This window comes from Rhipicephalus sanguineus, chromosome 5 (genome assembly GCF_013339695.2).
Source record: "Rhipicephalus sanguineus isolate Rsan-2018 chromosome 5, BIME_Rsan_1.4, whole genome shotgun sequence".
In the NCBI taxonomy this organism is placed as follows: domain Eukaryota; kingdom Metazoa; phylum Arthropoda; class Arachnida; order Ixodida; family Ixodidae; genus Rhipicephalus; species Rhipicephalus sanguineus.
The window spans coordinates 190,009,913-190,035,089 of NC_051180.1; the positions used below are offsets into that span (position 1 = coordinate 190,009,913).

Genomic DNA, 25,177 nt, shown 5'->3' on the forward strand with positions numbered 1-25,177 from the left:
CGCTAGGTTACATCCGAAAGATAACAGCCGATTCGTTTAAAAAGGTCGCCCAGGGGATTCCCCCGGTGAGTAAAAGTGCGCAAAGGAGTGCAACCGACGAAGATGTAGTACTAGAGAATTTCAATTGGAAGAAAGCCGAAGGAAAAATTCCTAAGCGCACTACACCGGGCTTAGAGTGGGGTTTCCCGTTCAGCCTCATTAATAACGGGGGGAAAACTCGGACATAACACTAAGAGAGCACTGCTGAAAGCCGTATAAAAGTGCTTACAGGAGAGGGAATTACCAAGACAGTTGGCGAAAAAGTAGAATGAACCTTAATCTATAAAGGCAGGGGAGAAAAGGATAACATTCGCTCGTATAGACCGCTAACCATTACATCGGTGCTATACAGGTTGGCGATGCAGGCAGTAAAATTAAAAAATAGAAGCGTGGGTAGAACAAAATGATTATTTGGAGAACTCTCAGAATGGATTTCGAATCGACAGGCGGTTAGACGATAATCTGTGTTGTTCTTACCCAGTGTATAGAAATATCTAAAATAGAAAACAGGCCCTATACGTAGCTTATTCTAGATATTACCGGGGCGTATGACAACGTTTAATCAGGAAATTTTGTGGGATACTACTGAAGAAGTGGGCATAGGTGACGACTGTATACAGCTTTTGAGGGAAATATACCGAGAAAATACAGTTTGTATAGAATGGGAAGGAATAAGTAGCAAGGACAGCGTTGAAATCAGCAAGGGGCTGAGACAGGGATGTCCTTTGTCCCCGCTGTTATTCATGCTGTACATGGTGAGGATGGAAAAAGCGCTAGAAGGTAGCAACATTGGATTTAATTTGTCACACAAACAGGTCGGCACGATGGTTGAGCAGAAGCTTCCAGGTCTATTTTATGCTGATGATATTGTCTTATTTGCGGACAGTCAAGATGATATACAGCGACTGGCAGATATATGCGGAAGGGAATGTGAGGCTTTAGGACTAGGATTTAGTGCAACAAAATGTGGATTGATGGTATTCAATGATCACGAAGACCATGCGGTCTTTATACAGGGCCAAAAAATACCGAGGGTAAGCGAGTACAAGTACCTCGGAGTATGGGTAAATGAGGGGGATAGATATATGGAGGTACAAGAGAAAGCATCGGTAGCAAAGGGAAAGAGGAATGCTGCAATTATGAAGCACAGAGCTTTTATGGGGGTACAATAGGTACGAGGTGCTTCGAGGGCTGTGGAGGGTGTGATGGTCCCCGGGGCTTACATTTGGGAACTCAGTGGTGTGCATGAGTCAGAGGTACAATCAGGAATGGATGTAATCAAAGGACGGTGGCCGCCTCGCGTTGGGCGCTCACGGGAAGACGACAAATGAGGCTGTAAAGGGTGATATGGATGGACAGGCTTTGAAGTGCGGGAAGCTCAGAGCAAAATGAGATTCGAAGAGGCTGAGGAAAATGAGAAGAGTAGATGGGCCAGAGAAGGTTTTCAGGTATTTGTATAGAAAAAAGCGTTGACACGCAGTGGAGAAAAAGAACTAGGAGGCTCACCAGTAAATATACGGCTAGCAGTGCGGGCGATATGGCAACAAGGAGCATTAAGCGGAAGGTCAGAGAGGCGGAGAGGACTTATTGGATGGCAGCGATGGAAAAGAAGCCGGCTCTGAGTAACTACCGAAAAGGGAAAAAACGAAATAAGGAGGGAAAGGTTTTATGATAATTCAAGGGGAAGCGCTTTACTGTTTGAAGCAGGTCGGGCTGCCTTAGAACGCGTAGTTATAAAGCGAGATTCAGTAACGAAGAAGAACAATGTACATGCTGCGGGGGAACTAAGGAAACGATGGAACATGTACTGATTGAATGTGGCGATATTCACCCAGTATACGTGTGGGCACGAGTCTACATGAAGCCTTGGGTTTAGGGACAACAATGGAAAGCTGAACACGTCCCGCGATAGAAATAAGTAAGAGACGGTTAGAGTATTGGTGGCAGAAAAGTAGAGATAAAGAACAAAAAATAAATAATTGGGGGAAAAATAAGGTCATTCTGCCTTAAGAGGCCAGAGAGATAGACCGTGAATTTATATTTTTTGGTATAATAACATAGATTTAATCAATGTAAATAAGGTATTAGGCCAACATAAAACCAAGGAAGGCTTTTTTTTTTTTTTTTCTCGAGCCTGGTGGCAGACATGTCACCGCCCCGTTACAAAGGGGACGCTCATAGCATCCATCCATCCATCCATCCATGCTAGAGTTACTGTATATGCTAGGTAGCATATACAGTAACTCTAGGTGGCTGCTGACTACGCGCGTCGTCTGCTCCGCACACCTGATTTGCAGCGGTTGCGTCGATTTATGTCTTCGTGTTTTCTGCGTTATTACCGCGTTTTGTGTCTGTTTTCGTGTCGTCAGAGGGTGAGTGTGTGGTTGTCCCGTTTCTGTGCCTGTCACTACGGGAACTATGAGGGGAATCTGAGAGAATGTCGAAGTTAAAGCGACATAAGGAAAGGACTTGTTTCGTGCCGTTCTGCACCACTGGTTACCGCTCGAACAAACAGCGTATATCGTTGTTCACGGCCCCATCTGATGAAGCACGGCTCGCAGAATGGGACAGAAGGATAAAGAGGGCCGACAGAAGACTGACGCCAACTGCTGTGGTTTGTGAAAAACATTTTGATGCGAGTTTCATCGAGCGCGCATTCACCATCACCGTGAACGGCGTTGTCAACAAGATCCTCCGCGACAAACCACGTCTGAAACCTGATGCGGTACCCTCATATTTCCTGAATATCCTCATCACCGTTTTCCGAAATTGCTGCAAAACGAAAAACAAGAAATCTGTGCCAACAACATGTAGACATTCCAGCAAAGCGCCGCAGGGCACCGAGTCGACTGCCTTCGAAGCGAGCTCTGCCTTTAAAGGATCTTGTGTTCAGGATAATTATTCTGCACCTGAAGCGTGCAACCACATCCTTTGTATCCGAAACAGCAAGTGTGCAAAATACTGAAGCTCAACGGCCGCAAGCACCACGAAACTCGTCACCCGTCTCCGACTCTCTGTTCCTGTCACTTGGCTGAAAAGTGCCGTCTGTGCCAAGCAGGAACAGTAGCGTCCCAAGCAAACATTTATCCTTGGCAAAATGTCGGCCTGACGTCGCTGGCCAACTGCACTGTCGTTGGCCCAACCTTGGCAACCAATGTAGGGCCGGTCTTGGGGATTGACATTGGCCTCATGTGGGCCTGCGTCGGCACCCGATGTAGGCCCGTCCACCGTGGCCGACGATGCCGAGTGCATACCTGCCAAGTTTGGAGAAACGGAATCCGGGAGATGTACTCAACGGGGGGGGGGGGGGGATATAAAATATGCTGCTCACGGGGGGGGGGGAGGTACTGCGATAGCAATTATATGGACACTGTCAGCGGGATTTTGCGGTCGCCGCTGATTTGTACAGAGTCCAAACCGGTAACATTGCTTACGCATCGTCAGTTTCATGTGCGAGTAAAAACGCGCTAGCGCTAGAGACGAACGCGGTTGAAGCAAGATAAAACGACCCGGCCGTCCCCGTCGCGCGAAGGGCGCATGCGATAACATCGCTCCGCGTGTGAGGCCTGTCGTCGCTTGCTTACCAGTTATTTCGTCGGGCAAGAGCGAGCGAGCGAACAGTTAAGCGTATCAAGGCTGAAGCTCTGCGGGCCCCACTTGCCTCCCCGAAGCGCAAGAAATTGAATTCCTCGGGCCAAATTGAGAAGCGCATCACCGGCAGGACGCGGCTGCAGCGCTATGACACGTTTGAGTTGGCAGCACTGCGGCGCAAAGTGCACAGCTACTTCATGCGCAATGAAACTGAGTTGAACCTTTCTACCATCGTTAAAAAAAAAAGAAATCCTTTTTACTACGTGGCCAGACAACTTTGCTCATGTGGCCAGACAAAGCACTGGACGCGCGGAGCAAAACTGGATTTCCGGGAGATTTTTCTCTGACCCGTACAACCGGGAGAAACGTTCAAAATCCGGAAGTCTCCCGGGTAATCCGGGAGAGTTGGCAGGTATGCGAGTGCATGCCGCTCGCGGATTGACCAAGGCCCGACATTACATAAGCGTCGATTTACCGACGGCCGTAGTTCGGTTGCGGACGTTTCTCGCAACTAGTATTGCTCTGCTTTTTTTCTTATTTTTTGTGCGTGTTCTAACAAAACGCATCAGTTGTTTTTCTGGTGTGTTGGTGCGTGTCGTATTTAATGTGAACGGGCAGTTTATAGAGGCGTTTAACTCATCTGAATTAATTACGAGCCAGAGTGCACACCATACTGAAAATTCCTATATATGCAGGACCCACACATATGATGTTATTGGATACAGGTCGTATAGGGGATACGGCTTTATAGGTGATACAGGTTTATAGGTGATACAGGTTATAGGTGATATAGGTTGTATAGGTGATATAGGTCGTATAGGTGATACAGGTAGGTTGATTATATGGGTGTTACAGGTGATATGGGTAACATGGCCGAATCAGCGATTTCGGTCACAAATGACGTACAGCAAAGGAAACATATTGATAAAGACATGCCAGTTTATGAAGCGTGTAATAAAAGCAAATATACCAGCAATTCAAGCTGTAATGATATCTCAGCAGCAGTCTAATTATAAGAATGTAAGAATTCACTGTTGCACTTACATATATACTTGAAGAAAAACGATCAGGCAAGAATATTTGGTAACTGATTATTTAATTAAATCTTTAAGCATCTCCGCAATAAAACGGCACATACACGCACATGCACAGTGATGCAGATGCTGTGATTTCTTCATTGTGTAAGCTGCAGCGGACCTTCGGTGTTCTGTAAAGTGTTCAAGTCAAAATGGAAAACATAGATCTGTTAACATCTGTTTATTTTTACGAAAACTCCAATAGGGGACGAATGCCATCATTTAGTTGGCGTAGCGCCTGTTTCCGAATAACCAGGGCAAGGCCTGCCTGTAAGAAATAAAAAAAAAAGAGAAAATCTTGTCACAAAAAATAAATGGCTAGAAGAGGACGGTTTAATAATGTAAACCACAATAGTTACGTAGTTGCACACTGATACAACATCCACGCACAATACATTTTTCAGTTTCGTGACTTTCGAGTAGAACGTACGGAGGCAGTGAAAATGATAAACTTACCTTCAAAGATAATCAACAATGGCGCGTTGTTTGGAGATCCAGCAATACAGAAAATGTTGATGGCACATCATGGTGACGGTATCTGTCTCTGCAGCTTTGCAGAAGGGAAGCTGCGATGGAGCTTGGATGTAGGCTGAGGTGTCCATTTTTCCGCAGGAAAGTTGCGATGCTGGGTCTGGTGAACAACCGTTCCGCAGAAACAAACTTCCATGTACGGCCACAATTGCAGCGCATGAGCGAAGTATGTTCTTCACTCTTTCGCTGATAGCCTGTGCACACCGCGGTACTCGATGTCCACGAAATCAGAGCAAGAGAGATCGCAAGTGACGAACACGATCCGCACTCGTGACGCTGGTGAGCAATTCTGAAGAAGAAAGTGCGGCGCGGAGGGATACATAACAAGACCTAAAGTGACCGTCAGAAATTGCATTGGTGTAACTGCCAATAAATTCTGCGAAGCTTATTTGTGAACTATCAAGTTTTCATGGCGCAATATTAGCACCCTATAAAAACAAATTGATCTTTTCCTCGCGTTATTTTCTTGATCGCACAGTAGACGGGCCTCCTTGCAACCTGTGCAGCGAAAGTTTGCGACATGCGTTCTCAGAATTCTTCCCCCCTCATGGTCTCGCCACGTGCAAAGACTACCGCCCGCGACTTACCAACAGGCGAGTTCGGAACAATTAGGGCTCGCCTTTTCCCCCTACGGGGAGAGCAGCTTAAAAATGCACGACCGTTGAAGAGACGCGTTCGTCGAATCCGCATTCTTTTCGCGTAAGCCGGTTACCACGACGTGTTTTATCCATATTTTTATCGTACTCTCATGAATAAATAGTAATAAAATAATAATATAAGACACTGCCTGTCAAAGCATTGAATACCATTCCGATAAACATTGAATCAAGGATATTTTTGCTAATTTTAGGAAGCATTTTAGCGCATCAGTGAACAATGCACGTGCGTGTCGCACTTGACCGCGACACGATCCGTCTACACAGTTCAGAAACACGTGCGCCGCACAGGTCATGCCTGAAAAGCATATGCTTTGCATGCATTTTTGTAATACAATGCTGCTCCACTGAGTGCTGTAACTGTATCCTCAAGTTTGGTTTATGCCTAATTCAGGACCCTTATTAACGAACGTGTCTTACAGAAAAATGGAAAAATATGCGTAAGAGAAAACTGCAGCCAATAGTGGTGCTGGCCATATGACACACACACACAAACACACACACCCACACACACACACACACCACACACCACACACACACACACACACACGCACGCACGCACGCGCACGCACGCACACACACACACACACACACACACAATAAGTTTTGTGAATTCTACCCCAGAAGCTAATGTAGTTGTCAACATCCCTCATTGAGAGCGCTCAATACTTGGTCAATTAAATGTGTAGTGACCGTGGGTCAAATAAAACTTTCTTAATGTGTGTCAATTAAAAACAAATGAGTGAGAGTCAACTGAATATTTCAAACCTAATGTCAATTCAAGTGTTTATTGAGGGCACTCATTAGAAGCTGCCGTTTAATTGACCAGCTATTGAGTCAAAAAGGCCTCGGTTCGGGGTCAATTGACACGCAAAGGTGCATTTTGTAAGGGGTGCGCAGTGCAAAATGATGTTGTAAGAGGTGTAGATGAAAGCGGATGATTATGTGCTGCACTGCCACTTGTCAAGATAAAAAAAAGCCAGCTGGTTCGAGAGCTAGATTGAGATGAAAGGGAATTTGAAAGATAACATTGAGAATTAAGTCTGTCCTGCCACTTATAAAGATAAAAAGGCGAACTATTGATCAGGAAGAGATTGTGAGAGGTTTGAATGAGAGCGGATGAAAGAAAACAACTCCTGTGTTGATCCTATATGCCGCCATATAGGTCCTGGGCGGCCCTATTTGTGTCCTATAACCGCCATATGGTCCTCTGGAGGTCCTACTTTGCGTCCTATATACCGCCATATGGGTGGGTCCCGGGTTTAGGTCCCATTTGGATCCTGTTTGGATCCTATATACCCCCACACGGTCCTATACAATTCCTATATTTAGTCCTGTAAGTCTGTATAAAACCATACGGATCCTGTATGAAACCATATAGGTATTTTTCAGTAGGGCATGTAAGATGGAATTAACGCCTCTAACGGTCTGCACTAATTAACGTGTTAATACGTAACACACAATAAAAGAAAGACGCGTGAATATAAATGTTCTCTCTTTAGATGTTTATTTTGCAATTGTATAGGCGCACTAATTTTACATGCAACATTGTTCGCACGGAGCGTTGCATCAGCCCTTGTGCAACGCAACCATACAGTCCATGTGATCGCTGCATGATAGCGCTGACATATATATAAGACGGACGGCATTCTTGTTGGATCGGCTCCCTTCTTTCGGCCAGTTTCTCGTGCTCTTGGCCCTGAACACGTACGCAGATGCGACGTTTACCGTCGAGATGTGAGACGGTAAATCGCCACCCTCATCGAGATGTGAGACTTGCATTGTTCTTCTGTCGGGAAGACTGAAAGAAAGAAAAATGAATAATACTGTGAGAAAGGTAGACTATTTACTTGACCAGTTGCACAGTCATGTCGGTCTAGAAACTCTATTCACACAACTAAACAAAATAATTTTGTCGCTGCACAAATAAGAAAAACACTGCGCTTACATAAATGCGAGTGTGCTGAAATTCTGAGAAGTGCTTCAAGCTCCACAGCGCACGAACTAGAAATATGTGGGCACAGGATGGATCGAGATTTTCGCTGTTAATTGGGTCGTAATGGCACTGGAAAACAATGGTACAACAAATAGATTAATGAGAACACAATCTTACCTTCAAAGCGGCCGCGGGCCAGTCACATATTGTGCAGTTGGCATTTACAGCACACCTGCGACCAATTCAATGTGAAAAGCGATTGCGTGAGACTTTTGTAACCAAGCATGCGTCTTACCGAGAATTTTTTCAGTTGGCGAGACCAGCGCAACACGCTATCCACACCAGTCCTTGTTGCAGCGTTCCCTAGAGAAAACGGCAAAATAGGTCACGGTCTTACAATAAGATGCCAGAAATAAAAACAAGAAAATCTTACATATTTGCCCGTCAACGAAGTCTTGGGTCCACGGACAAATATAACCGCCGTTCGCCTGAACATTTCTGATCTGCCAGCTAGAAGAGACGACCAGATTGACGCAGTCGATTGTGCAAATAAAATTTGATTTTGTCGCTAGACAAAACTTACCATGCGATACACCGAAGAAATAGAATGCCACGAGTTCGCGTCAAATCCTCGGCAGCGGAGGAGGAGGAGGAGGAAAAACATTTATTAACAGAAAGGGGTTTTGTGATGCTGGTCCGCAAGTACCATCTAGCAGTGCTGGCTGCCCTCAGTCCAGGACGCCACAGGCAGTTGCCGCCCTGCGTGATCAAACCTGATCTGATCATCAAGGTTATCGCTAAGCCAGCAACTCCTCCCACCGCTCCACACTAGCTTGGTCAATGGGGGGCAGGCCGGGAATGGCCCGGCAAGTCCATGTAATGTGTATTAATGTGGGTTTCTCAGAGCACCATGGGCAGCGCACAGGGTATTCTGTTGGGTGCATTTTGTTGAGAAAATGTAAGGTTCGGATACGTTCCGGTCTGGATGAAGCGCCAGCTGGTAGCTTCCTCCTTTGTGAGCTTCTATGGGGGAGGGAGTAGATACGTCTGAGTCCCTTGTAGTGATTTGGGATGGCCGCATACTCCACACGGGACCGGGATAGGCTCCTCGGAGGCCGGGTCAATGAGGTGCTCGGTCTGTTGTGTACCCTCGAACCACCCTGTCTGCCTCCTGGTTCCCCTCCACCCCATGTGACCAGGCGTCCATATCCTGTGCCGATGATGGGTTTCGTGTGTCAAGAGTGTCGTTGGGGATCTGGTGCACCACGGAGAATGCTAATCGCTGCTTGACCGACTCGCCCATTCAAGAAATTTCTACAGGCCACTTGAGAGTCCGTGAGGATATCTAGTGACCGCCTTTGGTGGTTGCCGGTGGCAATGGCCAAAGCGATGGCCCATTTCTTCAGCCTCCGTAATGGAAGAGCAGCGGATTGATGCACTGGTGATTTCGCGAAGACGATGGTCGACCACCGGGCTACAGCCTTATTGCGATTACCAGTGTAGAGCGCTGCATCTACATATCTTGCGCTCGTCTTATTTAAGTATTTATTTATTCCGTAGAGCCTCGACTCGGGCCTCCCGCCTGCCATGATGAAGTTGAGGATCCATATTACGGGGTATGGGGGCAACATTGTAGGTTGCTTGGAGGTTTGATGGAATAGGCTGTTGTTTAGCGATATCTCGAAGGAGGCCCATATGCCCAAGGCGCCGCAGTAGGTCCCTGCCGGTAGAAGTCTGCGCGAGCCGGGAGAGTTGGGTGGCCAGTTGAGCTTCCCGTAACTCTTCAAATGTGTTGTGAACGCCGAGACTTAAAAGTTTGTTGTTAGAGGTTCCTAGAGGGCGCTTAAGGGCTGCCTTGTAAGCCCGTCGTAACATAGCGTCTATCTGGTCTACCTCCGCTTTAGTGAGACGCTGATAAGGAAGGCTGTAGGTCACTCTGCTGACAACGAGGTTGCGGACGAGTTTTAGTGTATCCTCTTCTCGCATACCGTGGCGACGAGTGGTCACTCGCGCAATCATACTGAGAGACCTGTAGAGTGGTGGTGCGAGGGTGCTGAGAGTGTGGCTGCTCTGATGGTTCGACTGTATCCACATGCCCAGGATGCGTACAATAGTTTTTTTCCGGTATTTCTTGCCCGGCCAGCATAATGCGTAGCCGATGGCTGGGATCTTGGAGGTTGGGTTTATTTTTTTTTCGAATGCCAGATGCGGAGAAGCTCCGACTTCTCTGTGGAGCAGGCGAGGCCACAATTACGCACGTAATCCTCAACGCAGGTAGCCGCTTGTTGCAGATGAGTCTCTTTTTCTCCGAGGGAACCCTGTGTGGCCCATAGCGTAATATCATCCGCATAAAGCGCATGGTGAACTCCCTCAATTTGTAGTTTCCGCGCGAGGCCTATCATTGCTACATTGAAAAGCAGCGGGGATATTACAGACCCCTGCGGGGTTCCCTTGTTAGGAACAGACAGTGTGGCAGATCGAAGTGTGCCCAGCCCTATCGTCGCAGTGCGATTTGTAAGGAACGTCTTGACGTATTCATAGGTTCGGTGGCCGCAATTGAGGGCAGCGAGTGAGTCTAGTATAGCTCGATGACTGACATTGTCAAAAGCGCCTTTAATGTCCAGGGCCAGGAGGATGTGGGCTCCGTGCTGGGGCACTCTCTCGAGGAGTTCCTCTTTAATTTGAAGGAGCACATCTTGAGTTGATAAGCGAGCCCGGAAGCCAAACATGGTATTAGGAAGGAGGGAGTGGTCTTCTAGGTAGTTCTGGAGACGGGTGGTAATCACTCTCTCATAAAGTTTGCCAAGGCAGGAGGTCAGAGAGATGGGTCGAAGGTTCTCGATCTGAATCGCCTTGCCTGGTTTGGAATCAAAATTATCTGGCGTGTTTCCATCGGGCAGGAACTGTACCCTGCTCCCAGTGTGCGTTGAGGAAGGTCGTGAGATCATGCACAGCTGCATCGCTGAGATTTCGTATGAGGCTGTAGTGGACATCATCGGCACCGGAGCTGTATTACGAGTGCTGCTGCGGATTGCGGCATAGACCTCGTCAACGTTATTGGGCGGTCCAGGTATTGGTTTGGCTCCCCTTGATACGTGCCCTGATAGGGAGGAGGATTAGTGGTGCCAAAGCACTTGCGTCGGACCTGCTCCAAAGTTGATCTTCAGTACCTGGGTAGGTGTGGATTAGTCGTGTTATTGCTTTAGTTGTTTTCTTTAAGATATTCCAAGTGCGGGCCGTCCCCAGGGACTTTTGAAGGCTGTCGCTGAATTGAGCCCAATTAAGGCTGGGTTAGCTGCACCGCATATAGTTCCGCCTGAGTTGTTAGGGCGGCAATTCTAAGCTTTAATTTGCGATTGTGCTTCTGCGTTTTCCACCTGATGAGGCTGCGACGTGCTCCCAGAGGTGGAGTAGATGGCCGTCAACTTCTGGGTTCTTTAATGTTCTGGCTATGTTCATGGTGCATTTGTCCCTCAGTTTTCTTAACTGAGCAGTCCAATCACCAAGATCTGAAAGGATGATCGAGAGCCAACGTGCTTTCTTTACGGAAAGCATCCCACTCAGTGATCTTTGCTTGCCCAATGGGGCGGCTTTTGGCGCACTCCGTGAGTTGGGTTCGGATGATGCAATGGTCACTGCCCAAAGTCTCTTGCATGTTTTCCCAAGTGTACGTCACGTTGCCCGAACTAGGGTAAGGTCGGGACTGGTGTCTTGGCATACACTGTTGCCCAGTCGTGTGGGTGCAGCTGGATCGTTAAGCAAGACAAGTTGAAGGTCGTCTATAGCTGTGTCTAACTGTCTCCCCTTGGCATCTCTTTTGCGGTAGCCCCACCGATCGTGGTGTGCGTTAAAGTCAACTGGCATGACGATTTCTTTGCCTTGTGCGATACGGTATGCTCCACGAATGAGTTTCCGTAGATCCGCGTCCGATTGCCGAGGCGGGCTATTAACATTGAGCACGATTAAGCTGTTCTTCTTCATCTGCTTTTAGATGCGAAGTATCTTAAGGCGGAGCTCAATCCGGTGGTGGTGGTGGTGGTGTGCGGCGTGACCACCCTTACTGCGCATGCGCATACCCCCTCCACACACCTCCTGTCCACTCACCCTCTCCCTTCCCCTCTCCACTTTCCCCCTCCCTCTCTCCACTTTCCCTCTCCCATACCCCTCTCAACTTTCCCTCTCCACTTTCCCTCTCCCCTTCCCTCCCCCTTTCCACTCTTCCTCTGAAACGCGGGCTAGACATGCCGAAATTCTCTCCTGCGCAACGCCGCGATGAGCTCGAGCGCATGCGCGTCCCCTCCCCTTCTCCCTCCTCTCCTACGCTGCCCCCCTCTCGCCCGCCTTCGACCGCGTTCCCCGCTCGCCCGGTGAGAATTACGGCCAGGCTAGATGGAAGATACGACGCGCGTAGCGTCCCTCCTCGCGTTCCACGACGCGAGGTCGGTAGCATGCCCAACGACGCCAACGGAACGCGATCGTGCAGAGTGCTCCGGCGTCGCATCGCCTCATGGTCCCCTTTAGCGGGAGATGGTGTAATTTTTTACTTGCAGGATCAGCTCAATAAGTTACATGGTCAACATTAGTGGTCAGGTATGGTTCGTGACCAATGACCGTTATGGCCTTCTTAACTAGGATGGCCACCTTTCCATCCTCCGGACCCACAAAGACCTCGTATCCGGCTAGTGCAGGGAGTGTCCCTGGTCTCCTGAAGTGCGATGATATCCGGCGGCACCAGTTGCTTCTGAATAATTGTTGTAAAGGCCCCGTTACGACGGTAGCCGCGGCAGTTCCATTGCCAAAATTTCTAAGGATTTTTGAAATGGAAAAGGTGCGCTGCCCATACTATTTCTGAGAGGTGGAGTGAGTGATTTGGGAAGCCAGCGTTAAGACACCGGGGTCTAAGAGTGGTTGTGTGGCGGCACGTGTGGTGCCAGTGGTGGCTCGCTTTTTCCGCGCGATGCTGCTTGTTCCGCTGATTCGTGCGTCAATTCGATTTTCAATGGTGTCGAGACGAGCACTTAGTTGTGTGGGTCTGGTGCAAGAGGGTTGGTTAAGCTGCTGCGTAAGCTGGTGCGTAATCTGGCTGTGTTAGATCCCTCATCATGCTCTGAAGCGTTGAAAGGGTGACCGGAGAGTCATTGGAGATTGCGGGGCTACGGGGGCAGGGGAGTTCGTGGAGGTCGGGGCGGGGTGTGAGGTGCGAAGCCCCGTGATGAGGGCTCTTAACTCTGCCAGTTCCCTAGCATGTGTGGCTCGTAGGGTTTGTAATTCGCGTTTTAGTGCCTGATTTTGCGAGCTAGGCTGTCAAACAAGTGCGGGTGGGGTTGGTTTAGCGAGTGCGGAAGCCGCGGGAGCCGAAACCTTCTGCCAGCAGCTCACCTTAGTGCCATCCCCCGCGGGACGTGCGTTAGGATTCTTCATCTTGGTGCCTTTGGCGCTATGTGGCTGCTGTTGCTGGTGCTGCTGCTGTTGTTGCTCGGTGTCCTGGTGGTTCCGGGGGCTGCCCTGGGTTTGGTCGTGGTCCAAGTTTGCCGGGGGAAGGGGCGGGAAGGATCTGGACCTGGATCTGGATCGAGACCCAGATCTGGATCCGCCGCGTGACGCGTCCCTCTCCGAGCTGAACCATCTAGGGCGGCGTTGTGGCTTACGACCGCGTTCACTGTACGTTGCCGGGGCTTTGGTCTGGTGGGGTGGTGGATGTTGGCGAATCGTCTTCAGCCGTTGTCGACACTCCTTAGCGCCTGTGAGGTGTCCCTCCCCACATATCTGGCACTGAGGGGCGCAGGGATGGTCCGTCGGTGGGTTGAGAAGACCGCAACTGCGGCACACAGGAGCTGTTGGGTTAGGGCACACGTCTGATCTGTGTCCCTGTTGCAGACAGACCTTCCAGACTTGTCGGGTAGCTTTGTAAGGATGGCACGCCACCTCACCCCCGTAATAGAGCACGTATCGGGGGATCATGCTGCCGTCGAAGGTGACGACTGCTGTGTTAGTGTCTCCTAGCTTCGGGCACTATGCACCTTGACGCCCTGCGTGCGTACCCGTAGGTTGCTAAGAGCTCTTCTGGATGGTGTTCCTGGATCGATGCCGTGGATAACACCACGCAAGGTGCCTTTCGGGGCAGCCACATATGCGTTGAAATCGTAGTTCTTGCCACCCAGGGTGAGGGTGTTCACTCGGCGAAGTACCCGCGCTGTCTCTTCGTGCGGTGTGCTTACGATGATGATGTTGGATCCGGGTCGAATCCGTACAATGAAGTCGTTGCCCGTGCATTGAGGGTGGGGTGTACAGGCTGCCACTATGGGCACGAGAGATTTGGTGCGTGGAGTATTCTTTGATGGCAAGGCCTTTCTTCGGTCGTAGCACAATTTTAAGGTCGCTTCGAGGCAGCGGCGGCAGCTTTCGTCGCAGCTGACGCGACGCTGTGGTGACTGTTGTCGTCGGAGACGCCGCCGCTACCGCGGCAGACGGGTTAACGGAGTGATGCCCTGTTGAAGCGTTCCGGTGGCGTTCGGGGCCGCAGCTTGCCCGGCCTGCTGCTGCGTTGCTGCCCGCTCGCGTTCGCGTCTGTTTTGCTTCTGTCGGGAGCGACGAGACAACGCCAATTTCCAGTTTGGATCCTGGTCATCAGCGGGTCCCTCGGATTCCTGAGGTGGTTGAGTTGTTCCACGGTCGTCCTCATCGCTCACCGATGTAAGTTCGTCGAGGTCAGAGGGGTCGGCCGGAAGGGCGGAGTTGAACTGGTCGTCGTCCGGTCGCGAGTCCGTACCGTGGTTCGTGCAAGTACTCGTTGAGTGCTGAGTGGGATCCATCATGGGGTTGGGGGCCCCGCCGCGAGGCTGGCAGCCCGTCACTCGCCGAGGCGAGTTTGGTCTGCCGTTAGGCTTAGCGAGCCAGCGCTCGACTTCGTCACTTTACAAGTCGGAAATGGCGAAAAAAATTGTCCTACCGACTAGAAAGTTGGTCCGGGTGGTCCCTCTGTTGAGCACTTGAATGTACAACAGATTGTCGGCGACGAAAAGAGGGTGGTCCGGGTCAAAAACTACGAAATGCGCAGAGCCAACGTGACATGCGTCCGCTCGGCGCCACAGCGGGCGTTCCCTCCTCGGCAGCGGGAGACGGCCGCGCGCCTCCAGGATCAAGGCAAACGAAATGCTTCTGAGTGCTTGCCCGTCTCTGTGCAGTGTTTCAGCACGTCTCGCTCGAAAGAGCGACGATTTTGGCGGGAAGGGGAACTCACGCTGGCCACAGAGCTTGCTCCCCTCCCCAGCGCTGTGACAAAGAAAAAAAAACGCGAGAGGTCAGGGGTCCGGCGCTCCGCTTGCACGCCCCGCCTCCCTCGCACATTCCGTTCCTCCTTTCAGGACTTGTCATTCTTTCTGGGAGAGGGATGTGATGCATGTTGTGTGTGCTTTCGCGCGTGCTCTCTCTCCAAAGCAAAAACCGCAAGATCCTATCTCACCACTTTTTTTTTTCGGGGGAAACGCACGTGTTGCTTATATCAGCTCTCTGTGAGAAAGAAAAAGGCGCGCGAAATTTCCACTGACGCACATGGCCTAAACATTCTAGGCAGCGCTAATGCGTCCAAGAAGCGAATCGAATTTGAATTGAACCGTTTTTATTGTTAACACAAAATAGCGTTGGCACCCTAACATTAAAAGAAATTAACATGAAAACCATAAACTGAGCATCAGGTAGAAATTTTAAAACTCTTCAGAGTGTGCGGACTATCGAATTCTGGCTCTGCAAGCGACGTATAGCTTATGACCGTAGAAATTATCGCATTTTACGCTAACTTTGTGTTATTTAGACATAGATGATACTTTTAAATATTCGTATTAACGCATCCTAAGACCTAATCAAGTAGACGATATTCGATTCTATATTCAAATGTTTAATATTCGCACACTTCTATGTGTAACCATTATATCTGATGTCTCCCTCTGTCATGCGGCTCGATCAGATCAGTCATATATTTACATTCACGACCGTGCTAAAGCGTGAGCAGTGCTAGCGTTCCAGAAGTACCGAGCTGTTCCACCCAAGCTCATAGAAAAGGCGGGGATCACAATTTCGGTGGAACAGTTCAAAATCGTCGATATTTTAATACAGCCTAGCGCGCCATAGTATCACGATCAAAATTAAATTTCTGTTCGGTACTCGCATTTATTCCCATTCATGATGTTGTTCAACCAAATGCTTTGCGTGTAATGCATGCAAAGGCGGGACATTTTCTTGAGCTTCGAGCAGAAACCGTAAACGCTCAGTACACTTGAAAAGCACTCATGTCGTACCACTGTACATTGAGCTATTGTCACGTGGTCGTGACCTCGACGAAGACAGCAGTCAGCACGTCCGAGATGAAACTGTTTATTTGGCTGAACTTATGGCTGGGAAACTGAAAGTCAAACTACAGCAATACGCTGATAGCGGCGAACAGAGCGTCGACCGTCGATCACTGACAAGCAGTCAAGCGCGTCGGCTTTTATACAGGCGCTATAAGTTTGATATCAAACTTTCCAGCGATATCGCTGTTGGCGGCGTTATCTCTCGACAAAGCTGGAACATTCTCGTGCGGCGCGCAATCTTAACAGATTGTTCCAAAACAATCGCGAAGCTTCCTACACATGACGGCGAGGCCTGCGCAGCGCGTTTCCCACAGTATTTGAGGGTGAAGCTTCAACTCATGAAATATAAGACTCGCGGCAATGCCCCCCCCTCTGAAAAAGCATCGTCCCGATGCTTAAAAAACAGAACATGAATACATGCAATACTAAAGAAAACTAATAAAGAAAGCAAACATTAGAGTCCTCAGGTGCGCTAACGAGCATAGTATGGTTTAAGGCGCACCACATGCACGACCTCGGGTCGAGCTCGGCGCCTCTGAGAGTTCGTGATGCCGTCGGGGACAACCTTGTAGTCGAGTGCGCCGAGACGTCGAAGTACCCTGTACGGTCCGAAGTATCGTCGAAGAAGCTTCTCGCTCAGTCCGCGTCGTCGTATGGGCGTCCAGACCCAGACACGGTCGCCGGGCTGGTACTCGACGAAGCGTCGTCGAAGATTGTAGCGATGGCTGTCGGTGTGCTGCTGGGTCTTGATGCGCAGGCGGGCCAGCTGTCGAGCTTCTTCGGCACGTTGTAAGTAAGCGGCGGCGTCGACATTTTCTTCGTCGGTGACGTTGGGTAGCATGGCGTCGAGCGTCGTCGCCGGGCTCCTTCCATAGACGAACTTGTACGGCGTCATCTGCGTCGTTTCTTGGACGGCCGTGTTGTAAGCGAAGGTCACGTACGGAAGGACGGCGTCCCACGTCTTGTGCTCAACGTCGACGTACATGGCGAGCATGTCGGCGATGGTCTTATTTAGACGCTCGGTGAGGCCATTGGTCTGCGGGTGGTAGGCGGTGGTGCGGCGGTGGTGCGGCGGTGGCTCGTCTCGCTGTACTTCAAGATCGCCTGAGTTAGGTCCGCAGTAAAGGCGGTACCTCTCTCTGTGATCAGGACCTCTGGGGCGCCATGACGCAAGACGATGTTCTCCACGAAGAACTTGGCTACCTCGGCGGCACTGCCTTTGGGCAAGGCCTTTGTCTCGGCGTAGCGGGTGAGGTAGTCAGTCGCTACGACGATCCACTTGTTGCCGGAAGTCGACGTCGGGAACGGCCCCAGTAGGTCCATCCCGATTTGCTGGAACGGCCGGTGAGGTGGTTCGATTGGCTGCAGAAGTCCCGCTGGCTTAGTCGGCGGTGTCTTCCGTCGCTGGCAATCTCGGCAAGTCTTGACGTAGTGGGCGACGTCGGCAACAAGGCGTGGCCAGTAGTATTTTTCCTGTATTCTGGAGAGCGTGCGCGAAACACCGAGGTGTCCAGCCGTCGGGTCGTCGTGTAGGGCCTGGAGGACTTCTGGTCGCAATGATGAGAGCACGACAAGAAGGTAGTCCGTTCGAAGTGGCAAGAATTTTTTTTAGGAGAACGCCGTTCCGTAAGAAAAACGACGGCAGTCCTCGCTTGAATACCTTTGGAACAATGGCGGTCTAGCACTCCAGGTACTCCATAAGGCCCCCCAGTTCCGCGTCGGCTCGTTGCCTTTCGGCGAAGTCGTCGGCACTTATAGTTCCGAGGAAGCAGTCATCGTCGTCGTCTTGCGCCGGCGCGTCGACGGGGGCACGAGAGAGGCAGTCGGCGTCAGAGTTTTTTCGTCCAGACTTGTACACGACGGTAATGTCGAATTCTTGAAGCCTCAGACTCCATCGTGCGAATCGACCTGAAGGGTCCTTCAAGTTAGCTAGCCAACATAAGGCGTGATGGTCACTGACAACTTTGAAGGGCCTGCCATAGAGGTAGGGGCGAAACTTTGACGTAGCCCAGATGATGGCAAGGCATTCCCTTTCTGTTGTGGAATAGTTGGCTTATGCCTTGGTTAGTGACCGGCTAGCATAGCTGATTACCCTTTCAAGCCCGTCAGTCTTTTGCACAAGGACGGCACCGAGTCCTACGCTGCTTGCGTCGGTGTGTATTTCCGTATCGGCGTAATCGTCGAAATGCGCGAGTATGGGTGGCGTTTGCAGGCGTCGTTTAAGTTCCTCAAATGCTTGCACTTGCTCCGTTTCCCACCTGAATTCCACGTTAGTCTTCGTAAGACGCGTCAGTGGTTCGGCGATGCGTGAAAAGTTTTTGACGAAGCGTCTGTAATTAGGCGCATAAGCCGAGAAATCGGCGCACGGTCTTCTTGTCGGTGGGAGGCGCGAAGTCGGCGATGGCAGCTGTTTTCCGCGGGTCTGGGCACACTCCAGACTTGCTGATCACATGACCCAGAAACAAGAGCTCGTTGTACGCGAATCGGCACTTTTCTGGCTTCAGGGTCAGTCCAGAGGCCTTGATTGCTTGAAGTACTGCGTCAAGCCGCCGGAGATGCTCGTCGAAGGTCGAGGAAAACACGACGACGTCGTCCAAATACACAAGGCACGTCTGCCACTTCAATCCGGCCAGCACGGTGTCCATGACGCACTGGAACGTCGCAGGTGCCGAGCAAAGACCGAAAGGCATCACCTTGAATTCAAAGAGTCCGTCGGGTGTTATAAAAGCGGTCTTTTCTCAGTCTCTTTCGTCTACTTCAATCTGCCAATAGCCGGTCTTGAGGTCCATCGACGAAAAGTACGTCGCGTTGTGTATTCGATCCAGGGTGTCGTCTATCCGTGGGAGGGGGTACACGTCCTTCTTCGTGATTTTTTTCAGGCGCCGATAATCAACGCAGAAGCGCAGTGTCCCGTCCTTCTTCTTCACTAACACCACGGGTGACGCCCACGGACTCTTGGACGGCTGGATGATGTTGTCGCGTAGCATCTCGTCGACTTTTTGTTTCTTTATCGCGTCGCGCTCTCGAGTCGAAACTCTGTAGGGGCTCTGACGGAGGGGCCTCGCACTTTCCTCCGTTATAATTCGGTGTTTCGCCACCGGACTTTGTCGAATTCGTGATGACGACGAGAAGCAGTCCTTGTATTGCAGGAGCAGGGTTTTCAGCTGGTCTTGCTTGACCTTAGGAAGGCTCCGGTTGACGTCGAAATCTGGTTCGGGACCTCGATTCGTTGAAGCAGGTTCGGCAGCTTCGAAGAGGGCGAAAGCATTGCTGGCGTCCGCACATTCGTCGATGTAGGCGACCGTCGTACCAATGTTGAGGTGCCTATATTCGTGGCTGAAGTTTGTCAGCACTACCTTTGCTTTACCGTCACGCAGTTCGGCTATACCTCTTGCGACGCAAATTTGACGGTTCAGGAGTAGTTGCTGATCGCCCTCGATGACGCCTTCAAGGTTCGCAGGTTTTTCGTTGCCGACGGAAATAATGACGCTGGAGCGCGGCGGAACGGTCACCTGCTCTTCTATCACGTTCAGTGCATGGTTCCCTGGCGTCGCGTGGGGCGGGAGCGCTTTGTCTGAGGTTAGCGTTATCGACTCAGACCTCAGGTCGATGACGGCGCCGTGGTCACTTAGGAAGTCCATTCCAAGTATCACATCCCTAGAGCAATTTTGTAGGATTACAAAGCTCGCAGGGTAAGTCCGGTTATTGATGGTGACTTTCGCCGTGCAGACACCAATCGGCGTTATCAGGTGGCCTCCAGCTGTCCGGATTTCGGGTCCACTCCAAGCGGTCTTTACTTTCTTCAGCTTGGTGGCGAACGGTCCACTGAAGACAGAATAGTCGGCTCTGGTGTCGACGAGAGCTGTGACGCTGTGGCCGTCGATAAGAACGTCGAGGTCGCTAGTTCGTCGTCTCGCGTTGCAGTTAGGTCGTGGCGTGGGGTCACGGCTGCGTCGGTGTGTTTCGCTGCTTCCATTTTGCGTCGTCGGGTCTTCTTCAGTCCGCGAGATTTCGTCGTCAGGGGTCTGTCTGGTGCGCGTCGTGTTCTGAAGGTTTCGTCGCGGCGTCGTCGTCGGCGGCGGAGGATCTTCGGTAGTTCGTCGTACAGCAACCGCACCTCCATCGGTTGCTGCCCTTAGTTTTCCGGATACGGGCTAGGCGACCGGCCCCGGTTTGGGCCAGTGTACGGCCGGCGGTGCGGTGACATGTAGCGGCCGGGCGACGGCGAGCGGGAAGGTCGTCGTTCTTGCCACCTGTGTTCCGGTGAGGTAGTCGTCGATGTCGCGCGGCCGTTCGCTTGGCTGCGGGCGCGGCGCGTTGATGGCGAATCCGCGTAGTCCCATCTGTCGGTACTGGCAGCGGCGGTACGTGTGGCCGGCCTCTCCGCAGTGGTAGCAGAGCGGGCGGTTGTCGGGGGCACGCCAGACATCGGTCTTCCTCGGGGTGTAGCGCTGGCCGACAGGTGGTCGGTAGGGCGTCGGTGGCGGCGGCGGCGTCTGGCGACGCTACTGCGGCGGTGTGGCGTCTTGGCGGGGGCGTGGAGGAGGAGCATGACGGCGGGCTGCAGCAGCATAGCTCATAGCTTGCGGCTGCGGCTCTGCTAGCTGAGGCGCGCCGAGTGAATGCTGGATCTCCTGGCGCACGACGTCGGCGATGGAGTCTACTTGAGGTTGCGACGGAGGCAGAATTTTTCGCAACTCCTCTTGCACGATTGCTCGAATCGTCTCACGCAGGTCGGCGGGCCCTAGGGCTTGAAAGTCGGCGTAGCTTGTAGCCGAGAAGCTGCGGTTGTATTGCCGCGTTCGCATCTCAAGCGTTTTCTCGATCGTGGAAGCCTCCGATGCAAATTCAGCGACCGTCTTCGGCGGGTTCCTTATCAATCCAGCGAAGAGTTCCTGTTTGACACCCCGCATGAGAAACCTCACTTTCTTCTCTTCGGGCATACTTGGGTCGGCGTGTCTAAACAGGCGATTCATCTCTTTCGTGTAGATGGCAATATTTTCGTTGGGCAGCTGCACACGGGTCTCCAGCATAGCTGCGGCCCGTTCCTTGCGGACCACGCTCGTGAACGTGCTTAGGAACGTCGTCCGAAAGAGATCCCATGTTTGTAGGGCGGATTCTCGGTTCTCGAACCACGTCCTCGTGGTGTCTTCTAGGTAGAAGTATACGTGGCGCAGCTTGTCCTCGCAGTTGCAGTTATTAAATGTTGAGACCCTTTGGAAGGTCTCGAGCCATGTCTCGGGGTCTTCACATGGCGAACCACGGAACGTCGGCGGCTCCCTGGGTGGCTGCATCACGATCGCCGTAGGGGGCACTGCGTCAGTCATCGTCCCTGTTGTCTTCGTTGCCGTGGCTTTTGGCTTGTCCGGTAGGAGTCCGTATTCTGGTGGGAGACCTTGCTGTCTGCGGCTGGATCGCTGGTCAGCGGTGGCACCGGAGTCCCCTTGACGGTGTGGGCTTGGCTCACGGTTGGAGGGGGTGTTCGGTGCATGGACGGGGCAGCACCTCCACCAGATGTCACGTGGTCGTGACGTCGACGAAGACAGCAGTCAGCACGTCCGAGATGAAACTGTTTATTTGGCCGAACTTGTGGCCGGGAAACTGAAAGTCAAACTACAGCAATACGCTGATAGCGGCGAACAGAGCGTCGACCTGTCGATCAACTGACAAGCAGTCAAGCGCGTCGGCTTTTATACAGGCGCTATCGAACTTTCCAGCGATATCGCTGTTGGCGGCGTTATCTCTCGACAAAGTTGGAACATTATCGTGCGGCGCGCAATCTTAACAGATTGTTCCAAAACAATCGCGAAGCTTCCTACACATCACGGCGAGGCCTGCGCAGCTCGTTTCCGACAGTATTTGTGGGTGAAGCTTCAACTCATGAAATATAAGGACTCGCGGCAATATAAGTGCTTCATCATAACAGGTCATCATAAGGTTTGAAAGGTGCTCATGACAATGCGGCGGAGGATTCTCGGCGGAACGATCGCTAAAGGTTCTGAAGTTTCTTGCGAAACAGGTGAAAAACTTCGACATTTAAATTCCGCATCCTAACCAACTCCGTAATTGTTCCTCTTCTTATTCACATACTTAATGTGCACATCAGAAATATTCGGCTGGATTCGGGAAAACTGAGGCACAGCAAACATAACTTTAGTGCTGGTGTTATTGATTGGAGCAGAACTGCAAATGCGACATCATTCTTAGAAAAATGGACGTGTAATAAGCTACAAGAACGCCAGATTTTAAGATCACTTCGCAATTCAGCTTTTCATATAATCAGTTAGAGCTTTCGCGCCCCTGAAACACGCATCTGAAATTTTCCACCAAAGTTGTACAGTCCGCGAGATCTCTATTTCGCACAATTCGTGTGACGAAATTAATATTTTTTAGCGGGGAACCGAGCGGCACATGCCGCAGCCCGAGAGCATACACACCGGGCTACTCCGCAGCGATATTCGGACTCCGAAAACGAAGAGGAGCCAATACCAAGAAAGTACTCCGACATACTCGCGCACTACAGGAAGCAACGACACCACTATCCAGCGGCTCATAAAAGGCTTACTAGAGAGGAAGCAGTGACTTGGAGAAGGCTACAGGCGGGTACCTACCCGCACGGTACACTACTCCACGCAATGTACCCCGGCAACTTTAACAGGCACTGTACATACTGCCCGGCCTCTGCTAACACCCTGTACCACATGGTATGGGGATGTCGCAACAACCCAAGTATACCGCCCATAGACGAACTGAACGTGGACGAAAATCCGGAAGACCAGTGGGAGGCGCTGCTGATGTCCGCGAGCCCTGAGGACCAGCTCCGGTTGATGGACAGGGCTCGAGCGTCAGCTGCAAGCCATGGCTACCTGGAATGAGGAAGTCACCCACCTCTGGGCGAAGAGCACGCGCGCCTGGTCCCTCAATAAAGTTTAATTCTCTCTAGGCTCGCTATAGCAGCCAAAACCTTTCCGATGGGAGAAAGATTGAATTAATTCATTTTCAATAAATCTTATTACTAATAGATGGTGCAATGTATATGGTCGGTTACAATCAACGTGCCATTTGCGAACTATTTCAGTCAATTCTATACCGCAGCACAATGGACCATTGTAAAGCCACATTAAAGATAAATTCGTGTGATTGCACTTTCTTATTCGTTATGTACTTCCTGGTAGCAAATACATTGATCTCCAGAGTGTTCAAATCTTGCGATTTCTCAAGGTTATAAAAATATTTTAACGATATGTCTCCGATCGAATAATTTTTCACAACGCCGAAGAATTCCAACTTCCATATTGAGTCAATGCATGCGCTCATCATTATGGCCATCGCATGTCTAGTCAGCATCCGATTAATAGCTTAACTTCAGTCAGTTCAGAGCAAAACTCGATGTTATTCCTTAGCCGGAAGTTTCCCTTACGTCTGTGGTTGACGGTCATTGCTGTTTTCCTTGTTTGACCAAAGGACGTCATCGCGTTTGTAGCTGCACTACATGACTTATTCCTCAACATACTGCCCGAACGCGCTCGCGCTTGTTAGCTCGAAATCTAAATGTTGAATTTCAAAGTAAAATTGACCAGTGTTCAACTTGTCACTCGATCAGAGACGAATACTTTTCACCACGTCGCATTATTCTGCTCTGCTTTCGATAACAACGGCGTTAGATTGATGAGCTCTGCTGACAAATCCTCATCACTCTATGCAGCTGGTGTAAGGCTGGACAAATATATAAATCAATCTAACGGTGTCGAGCAGTGCACCTGGTCCCATGTGGTGTGCCAGCAAGTGACTTGATAATTAAGCTCTCATATGTGTGGAAACGTACTGTACGCTCACGTTGCGCAGACAGTCAGCCACACACATCGTCAAGGGCACGTGAAGCGTCTACTATTAGCAATGTAATTTTATTACTTATTTTCGTTTTGCATGCGAGGCACCGGCGACGGCAGATTACCGCGAGGCCGTAGCTACGCATTTGTCTAATGCGTCTTGAAATATAAAGCTACAGCGTCCAGTTTTAAGCACGTGTTGCTCATATGAATAATTATTATTCTGTGAAATAACGGAACTAGCAAACATTTTATTAACATTGATCCAACAGAACAGCAGTGTGCGTTGCGCGTTACCCGCCGCAAATGCTCCATTATATGCGATTCTTTCTTTTATACGTATGAGTAAGAAGATTAGACAAATCCGCGGAATGTTTCTCATGCATTTCCATGCATCATATTCGCTTGCTTATCTTTTTGTTTAGTATTTTCAAGACGTATAAAATGACCACAATGCGACTTCTGACTGGCATTATTTCGTATCTTGAGGCAGTGATATCCTAATTGTGCAGTATTTTAACTTCTTTATAATGTAGGTTACGGTGTACCTGCTTTGTCTTTTATTAAAAATAAGGGTTCATTTTTATGAACCCTTATTGTCACAAACATATGTCACAAACATATACAAGGCGACCTCTGACAAAGTGATGGGATAACAGAAACTTTTCAAATAGGCATATCGGGGAATATACCCGTCGTAACTGTATAGTTCCCTGGTTTCAGCCAGAGCTTATTATCTGTGGGAGGTAAAGGTGTAACTACATTGCACATTAAAAAAATGATAAATTCGCGTTAACTTAATTGAAAATTTGTTGCTACCTAGACGTAAACGCGTAAATTTTGACAAACGCAAGACTTTAGTGGTGCTGTTTCGGACATGTGTCCCATTTTCTTATCTTGGCGGCAAAAGCACTGCTGGGCACTGACGGCGGGCCTGCAGATGTGCGGCTTCTTCGAAAGAGGAGGCGGCTCCACGCTGAGAAAGAAAACCAGAAAACAGCAGGAAAAAAAGTAAAAAAAGAAGTTTCCCTCTCCCTACCGGGACCTTCCGGGGCGCGCGTGGTGGTGGTAGTGGTTATTAGGGAAAGGAAAAAGGCACCTAATTTCTGTCTGCCTATAGGCGACACGGCGCAGTGCCTTGTAGGGGTGTGGGTAAGGAGGGAATAAAGAA

General features: G+C 50.3%; 1 long non-coding RNA gene and 1 pseudogene across 1 annotated transcript; one reads left to right on the top strand and one right to left on the bottom strand.

The window, feature by feature from the left end:
- Positions 1-2,476: 2,476 nt before the first annotated feature.
- The window catches only part of LOC125758664 (uncharacterized), a 30,779-nt pseudogene continuing 8,078 nt past the window's right edge, over positions 2,477-25,177 (top strand).
- On the bottom strand, positions 8,056-8,470 carry LOC125758574 (uncharacterized). Its single transcript, XR_007416234.1, has 3 exons — positions 8,444-8,470; positions 8,263-8,339; positions 8,056-8,192 (listed from the first exon to the last, which is right to left on the bottom strand). It is a non-coding gene; the product is annotated as an uncharacterized LOC125758574 (long non-coding RNA).